This window comes from Pan troglodytes, chromosome 10 (assembly GCF_028858775.2).
Source record: "Pan troglodytes isolate AG18354 chromosome 10, NHGRI_mPanTro3-v2.0_pri, whole genome shotgun sequence".
Lineage (NCBI taxonomy): Eukaryota > Metazoa > Chordata > Mammalia > Primates > Hominidae > Pan > Pan troglodytes.
The window spans coordinates 59,150,072-59,170,194 of record NC_072408.2 but is presented as its reverse complement, the minus strand read 5'-3'; positions in this window follow the sequence as shown (position 1 = coordinate 59,170,194).

Genomic DNA, 20,123 nt, shown 5'->3' with positions numbered 1-20,123 from the left:
CAGTACAAAGAAGTTTCTGAGAATGATTCTGTCTAGTTTTTAAACGAGGATATTGCCATTTCTAAGATTGGCCTCAAATCTCTTGAAATCTCCACTTGGAAATTCCACAAAAAGAGTGTTTCAAAACTGATCCTTCTAAAGGGAGGTTTAACTCTGTGAGTTGAACACACACCACACAAAGTAGTTACTGAGAATTCTTCTTTCTTGCAGTATATGAAGAAATCCCGTTTCCAACGAAGGCCACAAAGAGGTCTAAATATCCACTTGCAGACTTAACAAACAGAGTGTTTCCAAACTGCTCTATGAAAAGAAAGGTTAAACTCTGTGAGTTGAACACACCCATTACAAAGTAGTTTCTGAGAATGATTCTGTGTAGTTTTGAAACGGGGTTATTTCAATTTCTAAGATTGCCCTCAAATCGCTGGAAATCTCCACTTGCAATTTCCACAAAAAGAGTGTTTCAAAACTGATCTTTCTAAAGGGAGGTTTAACTCTGTGAGTTGAACACACACCACACAAAGAAGTTACTGAGAATTCTTCTTTCTTGCAGTATATGAAGAAATCCCGTTTACAACGAAGGCCACATAGAGGTCTAAATATCCACTTGCAGACTTAACAAACAGAGTGTTTCCAAACTGCTCTATGAAAAGAAAGGTTAAACTCTGTGAGTTGAACACACCCATTACAAAGTAGTTTCTGAGAATGATTCTGTGTAGTTTTGAAACGGGGTTATTTCAATTTCTAAGATTGCCCTCAAATCGCTGGAAATCTCCACTTGCAATTTCCACAAAAAGAGTGTTTCAAAACTGATCTTTCTAAAAGATGGTTTAACTCTGTGAGTTGAACACACACCACACAAAGAAGTTACTGAGAATTCTTCTTTCTTGCAGTATATGAAGAAATCCCGTTTCCAACGAAGGCCACAAAGAGGTCTAAATATCCACTTGCAGACTTAACAAACAGAGTGTTTCCAAACTGCTCTATGAAAAGAAAGGTTAACCTCTGTGAGTTGAACACATCCAGTACAAAGTAGTTTCTGAGAATGATTCTGTCTAGTTTTTAAACGAGGATATTGCCATTTCTAAGATTGGCCTCAAATCTCTTGAAATCTCCACTTGGAAATTCCACAAAAAGAGTGTTTCAAAACTGATCCTTCTAAAGGGACTTTTAACTCTGTGAGTTGAACACACACCACACAAAGTAGTTACTGAGAATTCTTCTTTCTTGCAGTATATGAAGAAATCCCGTTTCCAACGAAGGCCACAAAGAGGTCTAAATATCCACTTGCAGACTTAACAAACAGAGTGTTTCCAAACTGCTCTATGAAAAGAAAGGTTAAACTCTGTGAGTTGAACACACCCAGTACAAAGTAGTTTCTGAGAATGATTCTGTCTAGTTTTTAAAAGAGGATATTGCCATTTCTAAGATTGGCCTCAAATCTCTTGAAATCTCCACTTGGAAATTCAACAAAAAGAGTGTTTCAAAACTGATCCTTCTAAAGGGAGGTTTAACTCTGTGAGTTGAACACACACCACACAAAGTAGTTACTGAGAATTCTTCTTTCTTGCAGTATATGAAGAAATCCCGTTTCCAACGAAGGCCACAAAGAGGTCTAAATATCCACTTGTAGACTTAACAAACAGAGTTTTTCCAAACTGCTCTATGAAAAGAAAGGTTAAACTCTGTGAGTTGAACACATCCAGTACAAAGTAGTTTCTAAGAATGATTCTGTCTAGTTTTTAAAAGAGGATATTGCCCTTTCTAAGATTGGCTTCAAATCTCTTGAATTCTCCACTTGCAAATTCCACAAAAAGGGTGTTTCAAAACTGCTCTGTCTTAAGGAACGTTCAACTCTGTGAGTTGAATACACACAACGCAAAGAAGTTACTGAGAATTCTTCTGTCTAGCATTCAATGAAGAAATCCCGTTTCCAACGAAGGCCTCAACCAGGTCTAAATATCCACTTGCAGACTTAACAAACAGAGTGTTTCCAAACTGCTCTATGAAAAGAAAGGTTAAACTCTGTGAGTTGAACACACCCATTACAAAGTAGTTTCTGAGAATGATTCTGTGTTGTTTTGAAACGGGGTTATTTCAATTTGCCCTCAAATCGCTGGAAATCTCCACTTGCAATTTCCACAAAAAGAGTGTTTCAAAACTGATCTTTCTAAAGGAAGGTTTAACTCTGTGAGTTGAACACACACCACACAAAGAAGTTACTGAGAATCCCGTTTCCAACGAAGGCCACAAAGAGGTCTAAATATCCACCTGCAGACTTAACAAACAGAGTGTTTCGAAACTGCTCTATGAAAAGAAAGGTTAAACTCTGTGAGTTGAACACATCCAGTACAAAGAAGTTTCTGAGAATGATTCTGTCTAGTTTTTAAACGAGGATATTGCCATTTCTAAGATTGGCCTCAAATCTCTTGAAATCTCCACTTGGAAATTCCACAAAAAGAGTGTTTCAAAACTGATCCTTCTAAAGGGAGGTTTAACTCTGTGAGTTGAACACACACCACACAAAGTAGTTACTGAGAATTCTTCTTTCTTGCAGTATATGAAGAAATCCCGTTTCCAACGAAGGCCACAAAGAGGTCTAAATATCCACTTGCAGACTTAACAAACAGAGTGTTTCCAAACTGCTCTATGAAAAGAAAGGTTAAACTCTGTGAGTTGAACACACCCATTACAAAGTAGTTTCTGAGAATGATTCTGTGTAGTTTTGAAACGGGGTTATTTCAATTTCTAAGATTGCCCTCAAATCGCTGGAAATCTCCACTTGCAATTTCCACAAAAAGAGTGTTTCAAAACTGATCTTTCTAAAGGGAGGTTTAACTCTGTGAGTTGAACACACACCACACAAAGAAGTTACTGAGAATTCTTCTTTCTTGCAGTATATGAAGAAATCCCGTTTACAACGAAGGCCACATAGAGGTCTAAATATCCACTTGCAGACTTAACAAACAGAGTGTTTCCAAACTGCTCTATGAAAAGAAAGGTTAAACTCTGTGAGTTGAACACACCCATTACAAAGTAGTTTCTGAGAATGATTCTGTGTAGTTTTGAAACGGGGTTATTTCAATTTCTAAGATTGCCCTCAAATCGCTGGAAATCTCCACTTGCAATTTCCACAAAAAGAGTGTTTCAAAACTGATCTTTCTAAAAGATGGTTTAACTCTGTGAGTTGAACACACACCACACAAAGAAGTTACTGAGAATTCTTCTTTCTTGCAGTATATGAAGAAATCCCGTTTCCAACGAAGGCCACAAAGAGGTCTAAATATCCACTTGCAGACTTAACAAACAGAGTGTTTCCAAACTGCTCTATGAAAAGAAAGGTTAACCTCTGTGAGTTGAACACATCCAGTACAAAGTAGTTTCTGAGAATGATTCTGTCTAGTTTTTAAACGAGGATATTGCCATTTCTAAGATTGGCCTCAAATCTCTTGAAATCTCCACTTGGAAATTCCACAAAAAGAGTGTTTCAAAACTGATCCTTCTAAAGGGACTTTTAACTCTGTGAGTTGAACACACACCACACAAAGTAGTTACTGAGAATTCTTCTTTCTTGCAGTATATGAAGAAATCCCGTTTCCAACGAAGGCCACAAAGAGGTCTAAATATCCACTTGCAGACTTAACAAACAGAGTTTTTCCAAACTGCTCTATGAAAAGAAAGGTTAAACTCTGTGAGTTGAACACATCCAGTACAAAGTACTTTCTAAGAATGATTCTGTCTAGTTTTTAAAAGAGGATATTGCCCTTTCTAAGATTGGCTTCAAATCTCTTGAATTCTCCACTTGCAAATTCCACAAAAAGGGTGTTTCAAAACTGCTCTGTCTTAAGGAACGTTCAACTCTGTGAGTTGAATACACACAACGCAAAGAAGTTACTGAGAATTCTTCTGTCTAGCATTCAATGAAGAAATCCCGTTTCCAACGAAGGCCTCAACCAGGTCTAAATATCCACTTGCAGACTTAACAAACAGAGTGTTTCCAAACTGCTCTATGAAAAGAAAGGTTAAACTCTGTGAGTTGAACACACCCATTACAAAGTAGTTTCTGAGAATGATTCTGTGTAGTTTTGAAACGGGGTTATTTCAATTTGCCCTCAAATCGCTGGAAATCTCCACTTGCAATTTCCACAAAAAGAGTGTTTCAAAACTGATCTTTCTAAAGGAAGGTTTAACTCTCTGAGTTGAACACACACCACACAAAGAAGTTACTGAGAATTCTTCTTTCTTGCAGTATAGGAAGAAATCCCGTTTCCAACGAAGGCCACAAAGAGGTCTAAATATCCACTTGCAGACTTAACAAACAGAGTGTTTCCAAACTGCTCTATGAAAAGAAAGGTTAAACTCTGTGAGTTGAACACATCCAGTACAAAGTAGTTTCTGAGAATGATTCTGTCTAGTTTTTAAACGAGGATATTGCCATTTCTAAGATTGGCCTCAAATCTCTTGAAATCTCCACTTGGAAATTCCACAAAAAGAGAGTTTCAAAACTGATCCTTCTAAAGGGAGTTTTAACTCTGTGAGTTGAACACACACCACACAAAGTAGTTACTGAGAATTCTTCTTTCTTGCAGTATTTGAAGAAATCCCGTTTCCAACGAAGGCCACAAAGATGTCTAAATATCCACTAGCAGACTTAACAAACAGAGTGTTTCCAAACTGCTCTATGAAAAGAAAGGTTAAACTCTGAGAGTTGAACACATCCAGTACAAAGTAGTTTCTAAGAATGATTCTGTCTAGTTTTTAAAAGAGGATATTGCCATTTCTAAGATTGGCTTCAAATCTCTTGAATTCTCCACTTGCAAATTCCACAAAAAGGGTGTTTCAAAACTGCTCTGTCTTAAGGAACGTTCAACTCTGTGAGTTGAATACACACAACGCAAAGAAGTTACTGAGAATTCTTCTGTCTAGCATTCAATGAAGAAATCCCGTTTCCAACGAAGGCCTCAACCAGGTCTAAATATCCACTTGCAGACTTAACAAACAGAGTGTTTCCAAACTGCTCTATGAAAAGAAAGGTTAAACTCTGTGAGTTGAACACACCCATTACAAAGTAGTTTCTGAGAATGATTCTGTGTTGTTTTGAAACGGGGTTATTTCAATTTGCCCTCAAATCGCTGGAAATCTCCACTTGCAATTTCCACAAAAAGAGTGTTTCAAAACTGATCTTTCTAAAGGAAGGTTTAACTCTGTGAGTTGAACACACACCACACAAAGAAGTTACTGAGAATCCCGTTTCCAACGAAGGCCACAAAGAGGTCTAAATATCCACCTGCAGACTTAACAAACAGAGTTTTTCGAAACTGCTCTACGAAAAGAAAGGTTAAACTCTGTGAGTTGAACACATCCAGTACAAAGAAGTTTCTGAGAATGATTCTGTCTAGTTTTTAAACGAGGATATTGCCATTTCTAAGATTGGCCTCAAATCTCTTGAAATCTCCACTTGGAAATTCCACAAAAAGAGTGTTTCAAAACTGATCCTTCTAAAGGGAGGTTTAACTCTGTGAGTTGAACACACACCACACAAAGTAGTTACTGAGAATTCTTCTTTCTTGCAGTATATGAAGAAATCCCGTTTCCAACGAAGGCCACAAAGAGGTCTAAATATCCACTTGCAGACTTAACAAACAGAGTGTTTCCAAACTGCTCTATGAAAAGAAAGGTTAAACTCTGTGAGTTGAACACACCCATTACAAAGTAGTTTCTGAGAATGATTCTGTGTAGTTTTGAAACGGGGTTATTTCAATTTCTAAGATTGCCCTCAAATCGCTGGAAATCTCCACTTGCAATTTCCACAAAAAGAGTGTTTCAAAACTGATCTTTCTAAAGGGAGGTTTAACTCTGTGAGTTGAACACACACCACACAAAGAAGTTACTGAGAATTCTTCTTTCTTGCAGTATATGAAGAAATCCCGTTTACAACGAAGGCCACATAGAGGTCTAAATATCCACTTGCAGACTTAACAAACAGAGTGTTTCCAAACTGCTCTATGAAAAGAAAGGTTAAACTCTGTGAGTTGAACACACCCATTACAAAGTAGTTTCTGAGAATGATTCTGTGTAGTTTTGAAACGGGGTTATTTCAATTTCTAAGATTGCCCTCAAATCGCTGGAAATCTCCACTTGCAATTTCCACAAAAAGAGTGTTTCAAAACTGATCTTTCTAAAAGATGGTTTAACTCTGTGAGTTGAACACACACCACACAAAGAAGTTACTGAGAATTCTTCTTTCTTGCAGTATATGAAGAAATCCCGTTTCCAACGAAGGCCACAAAGAGGTCTAAATATCCACTTGCAGACTTAACAAACAGAGTGTTTCCAAACTGCTCTATGAAAAGAAAGGTTAACCTCTGTGAGTTGAACACATCCAGTACAAAGTAGTTTCTGAGAATGATTCTGTCTAGTTTTTAAACGAGGATATTGCCATTTCTAAGATTGGCCTCAAATCTCTTGAAATCTCCACTTGGAAATTCCACAAAAAGAGTGTTTCAAAACTGATCCTTCTAAAGGGACTTTTAACTCTGTGAGTTGAACACACACCACACAAAGTAGTTACTGAGAATTCTTCTTTCTTGCAGTATATGAAGAAATCCCGTTTCCAACGAAGGCCACAAAGAGGTCTAAATATCCACTTGCAGACTTAACAAACAGAGTGTTTCCAAACTGCTCTATGAAAAGAAAGGTTAAACTCTGTGAGTTGAACACACCCAGTACAAAGTAGTTTCTGAGAATGATTCTGTCTAGTTTTTAAAAGAGGATATTGCCATTTCTAAGATTGGCCTCAAATCTCTTGAAATCTCCACTTGGAAATTCAACAAAAAGAGTGTTTCAAAACTGATCCTTCTAAAGGGAGGTTTAACTCTGTGAGTTGAACACACACCACACAAAGTAGTTACTGAGAATTCTTCTTTCTTGCAGTATATGAAGAAATCCCGTTTCCAACGAAGGCCACAAAGAGGTCTAAATATCCACTTGTAGACTTAACAAACAGAGTTTTTCCAAACTGCTCTATGAAAAGAAAGGTTAAACTCTGTGAGTTGAACACATCCAGTACAAAGTAGTTTCTAAGAATGATTCTGTCTAGTTTTTAAAAGAGGATATTGCCCTTTCTAAGATTGGCTTCAAATCTCTTGAATTCTCCACTTGCAAATTCCACAAAAAGGGTGTTTCAAAACTGCTCTGTCTTAAGGAACGTTCAACTCTGTGAGTTGAATACACACAACGCAAAGAAGTTACTGAGAATTCTTCTGTCTAGCATTCAATGAAGAAATCCCGTTTCCAACGAAGGCCTCAACCAGGTCTAAATATCCACTTGCAGACTTAACAAACAGAGTGTTTCCAAACTGCTCTATGAAAAGAAAGGTTAAACTCTGTGAGTTGAACACACCCATTACAAAGTAGTTTCTGAGAATGATTCTGTGTAGTTTTGAAACGGGGTTATTTCAATTTCTAAGATTGCCCTCAAATCGCTGGAAATCTCCACTTGCAATTTCCACAAAAAGAGTGTTTCAAAACTGATCTTTCTAAAGGGAGGTTTAACTCTGTGAGTTGAACACACACCACACAAAGAAGTTACTGAGAATTCTTCTTTCTTGCAGTATATGAAGAAATCCCGTTTCCAACGAAGGCCACATAGAGGTCTAAATATCCACTTGCAGACTTAACAAACAGAGTGTTTCCAAACTGCTCTATGAAAAGAAAGGTTAAACTCTGTGAGTTGAACACATCCAGTACAAAGTAGTTTCTGAGAATGATTCTGTCTAGTTTTTAAACGAGGATATTGCCATTTCTAAGATTGGCCTCAAATCTCTTGAAATCTCCACTTGGAAATTCCACAAAAAGAGTGTTTCAAAACTGATCCTTCTAAAGGGAGGTTTAACTCTGTGAGTTGAACACACACCACACAAAGTAGTTACTGAGAATTCTTCTTTCTTGCAATATATGAAGAAATCCCGTTTCCAACGAAGGCCACAAAGAGGTCTAAATATCCACTTGCAGACTTAACAAACAGAGTGTTTCCAAACTGCTCTATGAAAAGAAAGGTTAAACTCTGTGAGTTGAACACATCCAGTACAAAGTAGTTTCTGAGAATGATTCTGTCTTGTTTTTAAACGAGGATATTGCCATTTCTAAGATTGGCCTCAAATCTCTTGAAATCTCCACTTGGAAATTCCACAAAAAGAGTGTTTCAAAACTGATCCTTCTAAAGGGAGGTTTAACTCTGTGAGTTGAACACACACCACACAAAGTAGTTACTGAGAATTCTTCTTTCTTGCAGTATATGAAGAAATCCCGTTTCCAACGAAGGCCACAAAGAGGTCTAAATATCCACTTGCAGACTTAACAAACAGAGGTTTTCCAAACTGCTCTATGAAAAGAAAGGTTAAACTCTGTGAGTTGAACACATCCAGTACAAAGTACTTTCTAAGAATGATTCTGTCTAGTTTTTAAAAGAGGATATTGCCCTTTCTAAGATTGGCTTCAAATCTCTTGAATTCTCCACTTGCAAATTCCACAAAAAGGGTGTTTCAAAACTGCTCTGTCTTAAGGAACGTTCAACTCTGTGAGTTGAATACACACAACGCAAAGAAGTTACTGAGAATTCTTCTGTCTAGCATTCAATGAAGAAATCCCGTTTCCAACGAAGGCCTCAACCAGGTCTAAATATCCACTTGCAGACTTAACAAACAGAGTGTTTCCAAACTGCTCTATGAAAAGAAAGGTTAAACTCTGTGAGTTGAACACACCCATTACAAAGTAGTTTCTGAGAATGATTCTGTGTAGTTTTGAAACGGGGTTATTTCAATTTGCCCTCAAATCGCTGGAAATCTCCACTTGCAATTTCCACAAAAAGAGTGTTTCAGAACTGATCTTTCTAAAGGAAGGTTTAACTCTCTGAGTTGAACACACACCACACAAAGAAGTTACTGAGAATTCTTCTTTCTTGCAGTATAGGAAGAAATCCCGTTTCCAACGAAGGCCACAAAGAGGTCTAAATATCCACTTGCAGACTTAACAAACAGAGTGTTTCCAAACTGCTCTATGAAAAGAAAGGTTAAACTCTGTGAGTTGAACACACCCATTACAAAGTAGTTTCTGAGAATGATTCTGTGTAGTTTTTAAACGAGGATATTGCCATTTCTAAGATTGGCCTCAAATCTCTTGAAATCTCCACTTGGAAATTCCAGAAAAAGAGTGTTTCAAAACTGATCCTTCTAAAGGGAGGTTTAACTCTGTGAGTTGAACACACACCACACAAAGTAGTTACTGAGAATTCTTCTTTCTTGCAGTATATGAAGAAATCCCGTTTCCAACGAAGGCCACAAAGAGGTCTAAATATCCACTTGCAGACTTAACAAACAGAGTGTTTCCAAACTGCTCTATGAAAAGAAAGGTTAAACTCTGTGAGTTGAACACACCCATTACAAAGTAGTTTCTGAGAATGATTCTGTGTAGTTTTGAAACGGGGTTATTTCAATTTCTAAGATTGCCCTCAAATCGCTGGAAATCTCCACTTGCAATTTCCACAAAAAGAGTGTTTCAAAACTGATCTTTCTAAAAGAAGGTTTAACTCTGTGAGTTGAACACACACCACACAAAGAAGTTACTGAGAATTCTTCTTTCTTGCAGTATATGAAGAAATCCCGTTTCCAACGAAGGCCACAAAGAGGTCTAAATATCCACTTGCAGACTTAACAAAGAGAGTGTTTCCAAACTGCTCTATGAAAAGAAAGGTTAAACTCTGTGAGTTGAACACATCCAGTACAAAGTAGTTTCTGAGAATGATTCTGTCTAGTTTTTAAACGAGGATATTGCCATTTCTAAGATTGGCCTCAAATCTCTTGAAATCTCCACTTGGAAATTCCACAAAAAGAGAGTTTCAAAACTGATCCTTCTAAAGGGAGTTTTAACTCTGTGAGTTGAACACACACCACACAAAGTAGTTACTGAGAATTCTTCTTTCTTGCAGTATTTGAAGAAATCCCGTTTCCAACGAAGGCCACAAAGATGTCTAAATATCCACTAGCAGACTTAACAAACAGAGTGTTTCCAAACTGCTCTATGAAAAGAAAGGTTAAACTCTGAGAGTTGAACACATCCAGTACAAAGTAGTTTCTAAGAATGATTCTGTCTAGTTTTTAAAAGTGGATATTGCCATTTCTAAGATTGGCTTCAAATCTCTTGAATTCTCCACTTGCAAATTCCACAAAAAGGGTGTTTCAAAACTGCTCTGTCTTAAGGAACGTTCAACTCTGTGAGTTGAATACACACAACGCAAAGAAGTTACTGAGAATTCTTCTGTCTAGCATTCAATGAAGAAATCCCGTTTCCAACGAAGGCCTCAACCAGGTCTAAATATCCACTTGCAGACTTAACAAACAGAGTGTTTCCAAACTGCTCTATGAAAAGAAAGGTTAAACTCTGTGAGTTGAACACACCCATTACAAAGTAGTTTCTGAGAATGATTCTGTGTTGTTTTGAAACGGGGTTATTTCAATTTGCCCTCAAATCGCTGGAAATCTCCACTTGCAATTTCCACAAAAAGAGTGTTTCAAAACTGATCTTTCTAAAGGAAGGTTTAACTCTGTGAGTTGAACACACACCACACAAAGAAGTTACTGAGAATCCCGTTTCCAACGAAGGCCACAAAGAGGTCTAAATATCCACCTGCAGACTTAACAAACAGAGTTTTTCGAAACTGCTCTATGAAAAGAAAGGTTAAACTCTGTGAGTTGAACACATCCAGTACAAAGAAGTTTCTGAGAATGATTCTGTCTAGTTTTTAAACGAGGATATTGCCATTTCTAAGATTGGCCTCAAATCTCTTGAAATCTCCACTTGGAAATTCCACAAAAAGAGTGTTTCAAAACTGATCCTTCTAAAGGGAGGTTTAACTCTGTGAGTTGAACACACACCACACAAAGTAGTTACTGAGAATTCTTCTTTCTTGCAGTATATGAAGAAATCCCGTTTCCAACGAAGGCCACAAAGAGGTCTAAATATCCACTTGCAGACTTAACAAACAGAGTGTTTCCAAACTGCTCTATGAAAAGAAAGGTTAAACTCTGTGAGTTGAACACACCCATTACAAAGTAGTTTCTGAGAATGATTCTGTGTAGTTTTGAAACGGGGTTATTTCAATTTCTAAGATTGCCCTCAAATCGCTGGAAATCTCCACTTGCAATTTCCACAAAAAGAGTGTTTCAAAACTGATCTTTCTAAAGGGAGGTTTAACTCTGTGAGTTGAACACACACCACACAAAGAAGTTACTGAGAATTCTTCTTTCTTGCAGTATATGAAGAAATCCCGTTTACAACGAAGGCCACATAGAGGTCTAAATATCCACTTGCAGACTTAACAAACAGAGTGTTTCCAAACTGCTCTATGAAAAGAAAGGTTAAACTCTGTGAGTTGAACACACCCATTACAAAGTAGTTTCTGAGAATGATTCTGTGTAGTTTTGAAACGGGGTTATTTCAATTTCTAAGATTGCCCTCAAATCGCTGGAAATCTCCACTTGCAATTTCCACAAAAAGAGTGTTTCAAAACTGATCTTTCTAAAAGATGGTTTAACTCTGTGAGTTGAACACACACCACACAAAGAAGTTACTGAGAATTCTTCTTTCTTGCAGTATATGAAGAAATCCCGTTTCCAACGAAGGCCACAAAGAGGTCTAAATATCCACTTGCAGACTTAACAAACAGAGTGTTTCCAAACTGCTCTATGAAAAGAAAGGTTAACCTCTGTGAGTTGAACACATCCAGTACAAAGTAGTTTCTGAGAATGATTCTGTCTAGTTTTTAAACGAGGATATTGCCATTTCTAAGATTGGCCTCAAATCTCTTGAAATCTCCACTTGGAAATTCCACAAAAAGAGTGTTTCAAAACTGATCCTTCTAAAGGGACTTTTAACTCTGTGAGTTGAACACACACCACACAAAGTAGTTACTGAGAATTCTTCTTTCTTGCAGTATATGAAGAAATCCCGTTTCCAACGAAGGCCACAAAGAGGTCTAAATATCCACTTGCAGACTTAACAAACAGAGTGTTTCCAAACTGCTCTATGAAAAGAAAGGTTAAACTCTGTGAGTTGAACACACCCAGTACAAAGTAGTTTCTGAGAATGATTCTGTCTAGTTTTTAAACGAGGATATTGCCATTTCTAAGATTGGCCTCAAATCTCTTGAAATCTCCACTTGGAAATTCCACAAAAAGAGTGTTTCAAAACTGATCCTTCTAAAGGGAGGTTTAACTCTGTGAGTTGAACACACACCACACAAAGTAGTTACTGAGAATTCTTCTTTCTTGCAGTATATGAAGAAATCCCGTTTCCAACGAAGGCCACAAAGAGGTCTAAATATCCACTTGTAGACTTAACAAACAGAGTTTTTCCAAACTGCTCTATGAAAAGAAAGGTTAAACTCTGTGAGTTGAACACATCCAGTACAAAGTAGTTTCTAAGAATGATTCTGTCTAGTTTTTAAAAGAGGATATTGCCCTTTCTAAGATTGGCTTCAAATCTCTTGAATTCTCCACTTGCAAATTCCACAAAAAGGGTGTTTCAAAACTGCTCTGTCTTAAGGAACGTTCAACTCTGTGAGTTGAATACACACAACGCAAAGAAGTTACTGAGAATTCTTCTGTCTAGCATTCAATGAAGAAATCCCGTTTCCAACGAAGGCCTCAACCAGGTCTAAATATCCACTTGCAGACTTAACAAACAGAGTGTTTCCAAACTGCTCTATGAAAAGAAAGGTTAAACTCTGTGAGTTGAACACACCCATTACAAAGTAGTTTCTGAGAATGATTCTGTGTAGTTTTGAAACGGGGTTATTTCAATTTCTAAGATTGCCCTCAAATCGCTGGAAATCTCCACTTGCAATTTCCACAAAAAGAGTGTTTCAAAACTGATCTTTCTAAAGGGAGGTTTAACTCTGTGAGTTGAACACACACCACACAAAGAAGTTACTGAGAATTCTTCTTTCTTGCAGTATATGAAGAAATCCCGTTTCCAACGAAGGCCACATAGAGGTCTAAATATCCACTTGCAGACTTAACAAACAGAGTGTTTCCAAACTGCTCTATGAAAAGAAAGGTTAAACTCTGTGAGTTGAACACATCCAGTACAAAGTAGTTTCTGAGAATGATTCTGTCTAGTTTTTAAACGAGGATATTGCCATTTCTAAGATTGGCCTCAAATCTCTTGAAATCTCCACTTGGAAATTCCACAAAAAGAGTGTTTCAAAACTGATCCTTCTAAAGGGAGGTTTAACTCTGTGAGTTGAACACACACCACACAAAGTAGTTACTGAGAATTCTTCTTTCTTGCAGTATATGAAGAAATCCCGTTTCCAACGAAGGCCACAAAGAGGTCTAAATATCCACTTGCAGACTTAACAAACAGAGTTTTTCCAAACTGCTCTATGAAAAGAAAGGTTAAACTCTGTGAGTTGAACACATCCAGTACAAAGTAGTTTCTAAGAATGATTCTGTCGAGTTTTTAAAAGAGGATATTGCCCTTTCTAAGATTGGCTTCAAATCTCTTGAATTCTCCACTTGCAAATTCCACAAAAAGGGTGTTTCAAAACTGCTCTGTCTTAAGGAACGTTCAACTCTGTGAGTTGAATACACACAACGCAAAGAAGTTACTGAGAATTCTTCTGTCTAGCATTCAATGAAGAAATCCCGTTTCCAACGAAGGCCTCAACCAGGTCTAAATATCCACTTGCAGACTTAACAAACAGACTGTTTCCAAACTGCTCTATGAAAAGAAAGGTTAAACTCTGTGAGTTGAACACACCCATTACAAAGTAGTTTCTGAGAATGATTCTGTGTAGTTTTGAAACGGGGTTATTTCAATTTCTAAGATTGCCCTCAAATCGCTGGAAATCTCCACTTGCAATTTCCACAAAAAGAGTGTTTCAAAACTGATCTTTCTAAAAGAAGGTTTAACTCTGTGAGTTGAACACACACCACACAAAGAAGTTACTGAGAATTCTTCTTTCTTGCAGTATATGAAGAAATCCCGTTTCCAACGAAGGCCACAAAGAGGTCTAAATATCCACTTGCAGACTTAACAAAGAGAGTGTTTCCAAACTGCTCTATGAAAAGAAAGGTTAAACTCTGTGAGTTGAACACATCCAGTACAAAGTAGTTTCTGAGAATGATTCTGTCTAGTTTTTAAACGAGGATATTGCCATTTCTAAGATTGGCCTCAAATCTCTTGAAATCTCCACTTGGAAATTCCACAAAAAGAGAGTTTCAAAACTGATCCTTCTAAAGGGAGTTTTAACTCTGTGAGTTGAACACACACCACACAAAGTAGTTACTGAGAATTCTTCTTTCTTGCAGTATTTGAAGAAATCCCGTTTCCAACGAAGGCCACAAAGATGTCTAAATATCCACTAGCAGACTTAACAAACAGAGTGTTTCCAAACTGCTCTATGAAAAGAAAGGTTAAACTCTGAGAGTTGAACACATCCAGTACAAAGTAGTTTCTAAGAATGATTCTGTCTAGTTTTTAAAAGTGGATATTGCCATTTCTAAGATTGGCTTCAAATCTCTTGAATTCTCCACTTGCAAATTCCACAAAAAGGGTGTTTCAAAACTGCTCTGTCTTAAGGAACGTTCAACTCTGTGAGTTGAATACACACAACGCAAAGAAGTTACTGAGAATTCTTCTGTCTAGCATTCAATGAAGAAATCCCGTTTCCAACGAAGGCCTCAACCAGGTCTAAATATCCACTTGCAGACTTAACAAACAGAGTGTTTCCAAACTGCTCTATGAAAAGAAAGGTTAAACTCTGTGAGTTGAACACACCCATTACAAAGTAGTTTCTGAGAATGATTCTGTGTTGTTTTGAAACGGGGTTATTTCAATTTGCCCTCAAATCGCTGGAAATCTCCACTTGCAATTTCCACAAAAAGAGTGTTTCAAAACTGATCTTTCTAAAGGAAGGTTTAACTCTGTGAGTTGAACACACACCACACAAAGAAGTTACTGAGAATCCCGTTTCCAACGAAGGCCACAAAGAGGTCTAAATATCCACCTGCAGACTTAACAAACAGAGTTTTTCGAAACTGCTCTATGAAAAGAAAGGTTAAACTCTGTGAGTTGAACACATCCAGTACAAAGAAGTTTCTGAGAATGATTCTGTCTAGTTTTTAAACGAGGATATTGCCATTTCTAAGATTGGCCTCAAATCTCTTGAAATCTCCACTTGGAAATTCCACAAAAAGAGTGTTTCAAAACTGATCCTTCTAAAGGGAGGTTTAACTCTGTGAGTTGAACACACACCACACAAAGTAGTTACTGAGAATTCTTCTTTCTTGCAGTATATGAAGAAATCCCGTTTCCAACGAAGGCCACAAAGAGGTCTAAATATCCACTTGCAGACTTAACAAACAGAGTGTTTCCAAACTGCTCTATGAAAAGAAAGGTTAAACTCTGTGAGTTGAACACACCCATTACAAAGTAGTTTCTGAGAATGATTCTGTGTAGTTTTGAAACGGGGTTATTTCAATTTCTAAGATTGCCCTCAAATCGCTGGAAATCTCCACTTGCAATTTCCACAAAAAGAGTGTTTCAAAACTGATCTTTCTAAAGGGAGGTTTAACTCTGTGAGTTGAACACACACCACACAAAGAAGTTACTGAGAATTCTTCTTTCTTGCAGTATATGAAGAAATCCCGTTTACAACGAAGGCCACATAGAGGTCTAAATATCCACTTGCAGACTTAACAAACAGAGTGTTTCCAAACTGCTCTATGAAAAGAAAGGTTAAACTCTGTGAGTTGAACACACCCATTACAAAGTAGTTTCTGAGAATGATTCTGTGTAGTTTTGAAACGGGGTTATTTCAATTTCTAAGATTGCCCTCAAATCGCTGGAAATCTCCACTTGCAATTTCCACAAAAAGAGTGTTTCAAAACTGATCTTTCTAAAAGATGGTTTAACTCTGTGAGTTGAACACACACCACACAAAGAAGTTACTGAGAATTCTTCTTTCTTGCAGTATATGAAGAAATCCCGTTTCCAACGAAGGCCACAAAGAGGTCTAAATATCCACTTGCAGACTTAACAAACAGAGTGTTTCCAAACTGCTCTATGAAAAGAAAGGTTAACCTCTGTGAGTTGAACACATCCAGTACAAAGTAGTTTCTGAGAATGATTCTGTCTAGTTTTTAAACGAGGATATTGCCATTTCTAAGATTGGCCTCAAATCTCTTGAAATCTCCACTTGGAAATTCCACAAAAAGAGTGTTTCAAAACTGATCCTTCTAAAGGGACTTTTAACTCTGTGAGTTGAACACACACCACACAAAGTAGTTACTGAGAATTCTTCTTTCTTGCAGTATATGAAGAAATCCCGTTTCCAACGAAGGCCACAAAGAGGTCTAAATATCCACTTGCAGACTTAACAAACAGAGTGTTTCCAAACTGCTCTATGAAAAGAAAGGTTAAACTCTGTGAGTTGAACACACCCAGTACAAAGTAGTTTCTGAGAATGATTCTGTCTAGTTTTTAAACGAGGATATTGCCATTTCTAAGATTGGCCTCAAATCTCTTGAAATCTCCACTTGGAAATTCCACAAAAAGAGTGTTTCAAAACTGATCCTTCTAAAGGGAGGTTTAACTCTGTGAGTTGAACACACACCACACAAAGTAGTTACTGAGAATTCTTCTTTCTTGCAGTATATGAAGAAATCCCGTTTCCAACGAAGGCCACAAAGAGGTCTAAATATCCACTTGTAGACTTAACAAACAGAGTTTTTCCAAACTGCTCTATGAAAAGAAAGGTTAAACTCTGTGAGTTGAACACATCCAGTACAAAGTAGTTTCTAAGAATGATTCTGTCTAGTTTTTAAAAGAGGATATTGCCCTTTCTAAGATTGGCTTCAAATCTCTTGAATTCTCCACTTGCAAATTCCACAAAAAGGGTGTTTCAAAACTGCTCTGTCTTAAGGAACGTTCAACTCTGTGAGTTGAATACACACAACGCAAAGAAGTTACTGAGAATTCTTCTGTCTAGCATTCAATGAAGAAATCCCGTTTCCAACGAAGGCCTCAACCAGGTCTAAATATCCACTTGCAGACTTAACAAACAGAGTGTTTCCAAACTGCTCTATGAAAAGAAAGGTTAAACTCTGTGAGTTGAACACACCCATTACAAAGTAGTTTCTGAGAATGATTCTGTGTAGTTTTGAAACGGGGTTATTTCAATTTCTAAGATTGCCCTCAAATCGCTGGAAATCTCCACTTGCAATTTCCACAAAAAGAGTGTTTCAAAACTGATCTTTCTAAAGGGAGGTTTAACTCTGTGAGTTGAACACACACCACACAAAGAAGTTACTGAGAATTCTTCTTTCTTGCAGTATATGAAGAAATCCCGTTTCCAACGAAGGCCACATAGAGGTCTAAATATCCACTTGCAGACTTAACAAACAGAGTGTTTCCAAACTGCTCTATGAAAAGAAAGGTTAAACTCTGTGAGTTGAACACATACAGTACAAAGTAGTTTCTGAGAATGATTCTGTCTAGTTTTTAAACGAGGATATTGCCATTTCTAAGATTGGCCTCAAATCTCTTGAAATCTCCACTTGGAAATTCCACAAAAAGAGTGTTTCAAAACTGATCCTTCTAAAGGGAGGTTTAACTCTGTGAGTTGAACACACACCACACAAAGTAGTTACTGAGAATTCTTCTTTCTTGCAGTATATGAAGAAATCCCGTTTCCAACGAAGGCCACAAAGAGGTCTAAATATCCACTTGCAGACATAACAAACAGAGTTTTTCCAAACTGCTCTATGAAAAGAAAGGTTAAACTCTGTGAGTTGAACACATCCAGTACAAAGTAGTTTCTAAGAATGATTCTGTCGAGTTTTTAAAAGAGGATATTGCCCTTTCTAAGATTGGCTTCAAATCTCTTGAATTCTCCACTTGCAAATTCCACAAAAAGGGTGTTTCAAAACTGCTCTGTCTTAAGGAACGTTCAACTCTGTGAGTTGAATACACACAACGCAAAGAAGTTACTGAGAATTCTTCTGTCTAGCATTCAATGAAGAAATCCCGTTTCCAACGAAGGCCTCAACCAGGTCTAAATATCCACTTGCAGACTTAACAAACAGACTGTTTCCAAACTGCTCTATGAAAAGAAAGGTTAAACTCTGTGAGTTGAACACACCCATTACAAAGTAGTTTCTGAGAATGATTCTGTGTAGTTTTGAAACGGGGTTATTTCAATTTCTAAGATTGCCCTCAAATCGCTGGAAATCTCCACTTGCAATTTCCACAAAAAGAGTGTTTCAAAACTGATCTTTCTAAAAGATGGTTTAACTCTGTGAGTTGAACACACACCACACAAAGAAGTTACTGAGAATTCTTCTTTCTTGCAGTATATGAAGAAATCCCGTTTCCAACGAAGGCCACAAAGAGGTCTAAATATCCACTTGCAGACTTAACAAACAGAGTGTTTCCAAACTGCTCTATGAAAAGAAAGGTTAACCTCTGTGAGTTGAACACATCCAGTACAAAGTAGTTTCTGAGAATGATTCTGTCTAGTTTTTAAACGAGGATATTGCCATTTCTAAGATTGGCCTCAAATCTCTTGAAATCTCCACTTGGAAATTCCACAAAAAGAGTGTTTCAAAACTGATCCTTCTAAAGGGACTTTTAACTCTGTGAGTTGAACACACACCACAAAAAGTAGTTACTGAGAATTCTTCTTTCTTGCAGTATATGAAGAAATCCCGTTTCCAACGAAGGCCACAAAGAGGTCTAAATATCCACTTGCAGACTTAACAAACAGAGTGTTTCCAAACTGCTCTATGAAAAGAAAGGTTAAACTCTGTGAGTTGAACACACCTAGTACAAAGTAGTTTCTGAGAATGATTCTGTCTAGTTTTTAAACGAGGATATTGCCATTTCTAAGATTGGCCTCAAATCTCTTGAAATCTCCACTTGGAAATTCCACAAAAAGAGTGTTTCAAAACTGATCCTTCTAAAGGGAGGTTTAACTCTGTGAGTTGAACACACACCACACAAAGTAGTTACTGAGAATTCTTCTTTCTTGCAGTATATGAAGAAATCCCGTTTCCAACGAAGGCCACAAAGAGGTCTAAATATCCACTTGTAGACTTAACAAACAGAGTTTTTCCAAACTGCTCTATGAAAAGAAAGGTTAAACTCTGTGAGTTGAACACATCCAGTACAAAGTAGTTTCTAAGAATGATTCTGTCTAGTTTTTAAAAGAGGATATTGCCCTTTCTAAGATTGGCTTCAAATCTCTTGAATTCTCCACTTGCAAATTCCACAAAAAGGGTGTTTCAAAACTGCTCTGTCTTAAGGAACGTTCAACTCTGTGAGTTGAATACACACAACGCAAAGAAGTTACTGAGAATTCTTCTGTCTAGCATTCAATGAAGAAATCCCGTTTCCAACGAAGGCCTCAACCAGGTCTAAATATCCACTTGCAGACTTAACAAACAGAGTGTTTCCAAACTGCTCTATGAAAAGAAAGGTTAAACTCTGTGAGTTGAACACACCCATTACAAAGTAGTTTCTGAGAATGATTCTGTGTAGTTTTGAAACGGGGTTATTTCAATTTCTAAGATTGCCCTCAAATCGCTGGAAATCTCCACTTGCAATTTCCACAAAAAGAGTGTTTCAAAACTGATCTTTCTAAAGGGAGGTTTAACTCTGTGAGTTGAACACACACCACACAAAGAAGTTACTGAGAATTCTTCTTTCTTGCAGTATATGAAGAAATCCCGTTTCCAACGAAGGCCACATAGAGGTCTAAATATCCACTTGCAGACTTAACAAACAGAGTGTTTCCAAACTGCTCTATGAAAAGAAAGGTTAAACTCTGTGAGTTGAACACATCCAGTACAAAGTAGTTTCTGAGAATGATTCTGTCTAGTTTTTAAACGAGGATATTGCCATTTCTAAGATTGGCCTCAAATCTCTTGAAATCTCCACTTGGAAATTCCACAAAAAGAGTGTTTCAAAACTGATCCTTCTAAAGGGAGGTTTAACTCTGTGAGTTGAACACACACCACACAAAGTAGTTACTGAGAATTCTTCTTTCTTGCAGTATATGAAGAAAT